Source organism: Leptodactylus fuscus, chromosome 2, assembly GCF_031893055.1.
Source record: "Leptodactylus fuscus isolate aLepFus1 chromosome 2, aLepFus1.hap2, whole genome shotgun sequence".
Classification (NCBI taxonomy): Eukaryota; Metazoa; Chordata; class Amphibia; order Anura; family Leptodactylidae; genus Leptodactylus; species Leptodactylus fuscus.
The window spans coordinates 177632592-177634381 of NC_134266.1; the positions used below are offsets into that span (position 1 = coordinate 177632592).

At 39.1% G+C, this 1790-nt stretch overlaps 1 non-coding gene across 1 annotated transcript; it reads right to left on the reverse strand.

The window, feature by feature from the left end:
• Window positions 1-1096: 1096 nt before the first annotated feature.
• Window positions 1097-1260, reverse strand: LOC142196327 (U1 spliceosomal RNA). Its single transcript, XR_012715182.1, has one exon. It is a non-coding gene; the product is annotated as a U1 spliceosomal RNA (small nuclear RNA).
• Window positions 1261-1790: the final 530 nt, after the last annotated feature.

Below are 1790 nucleotides of genomic sequence, written 5' to 3' on the forward strand. Positions count from 1 at the left end.
GGTATAACTGCAGCAGAAAGTCCAGCGAGATTTCTATGAAAAGCACTGTGGGAAAAACTGCAATGTGTTGTTTCGCTGCAGCCCTCTACGTGGGACTTTAGCCATAAGGTGTTTTTCTGTGATCAGTACATTTATTCGGTAACTAGATTGCCTACACTACTGTGACATAACACTAAAACCACAAGTGAAGGGAATAACATTGATTCTTTTGTTAAAATGACACCTGTCATGGAGTGGGATATATTAGGCAGCAAGTAAACAGTACTTTCTTGAAATGGATGTGTTAGAAGCAAGTAAAATGGATACGCATAAGAACTGTGATAGGTAAATAATTGGGTAAGAGCATCTTCATAATGGCAGTTATTGTGTCTCTACCTGACACTGAGAACTTGCGGCTGTATGGTAACTTGTCATTGAAAAGCTATTGAAAGAGCTGAGTTAATGTTCTGTGCCATAGTACTGCTAATATATTAAAGAGGACCTTTCATGTCTTCTTAAATGTGCAGTATTATATAGAACTAGAAAGCCAACAGTGTGCTCCGGTGCTGGAGCTATGGGTGCCATTTGTTTAGGACAGTGGAGAGATATCGGTGCTGAAACTAACAGCACTGGTATCTCCAGCACCGAGTTGTATACCAGGAAAGCTGACAGTACACTAAATTCAGAGTACTGCCATCTTTCTAGCGGTATGTAATACCACACACGTCTGAGAACACGTAAGGTCCTATTTAAGTATCAGTTACATTTTGCTGCATCAGTAAATAGGAGGTGTTTTTTATGGGATGAGTACTATGACTAAGGACATACCCTGGGAAGGAAATGTTTAGACCACTTATCTCCATGTTTTTGTGGATGTTTTCTGGATTGGATTTTAACAATGAAATAAATCTGGACTTAAGTAAGCACTACTGTTTCAACAAACTTTGAATAAATGAAGAGTAGAGATAATTCTATGAAACTTTGGAAGATGTTTTATCAGAAAGCAATTTTATTTTCTGCTGTTATCAGGTTGTTTCTATGCTCCCCTTCCCTCTGCTGAAGCGACTTTAACTGTGAAAATCCCTGCTCTATCTATCCATAGAAGCCTTTTTTTTTTCAGGGGAAACCGCGAACGCAGTCCCCCACTACCACAAATTATGCAGTCAAGTTTCCCGCATTTGGGGAAATCGCAGGGGTCAGCACACTCGGAGTGCAATGGATGAGCCTCACCCTGGGAAACCAACCTTCGGGATCATGGTATTTCCCCTGCCAGGTAAGTATCCATAGAAGCCTTTGTCAAGGGAAAGAATGAGAAGGAGAGCAGTGGCAAAAGAAGAAAAAAGTTTATTCTTATACTGGAGCTTAATAGCACTTATCACTCATCAGCATAGGTCAATACTTCTCTATATATCTCGTGTATGGTGCTATTTCTGAGTGAGAAAGAGATAGTGTGTGTGTGTGTGTGTGTGTGTATATACAGGAGAAATCTGCTTTATAACCATGTCCAGTGTATAGCAGCTACTCTCTACCTACTAGTTCAGAATGGAATGCAATTTCCAGATACAGCATACAGTCATGTAATGGCCAAATATAATGTTACTCCTTATGTATACATGCATACCATATTATCCTGAAGAGTCAAATGAAACAAGTACATTTTAATTTATCCTGTGATCTGGATTTATCACATATTTTCTTATTTTGTGACACTGAGCTAAAGGATACCTTATACGCTGATGGTTCTTTTTCTTATTTGTTCATGTTCATTGCTATCTAATGAAAAGATGGAGCCAGGATGCACTATGGGAAAA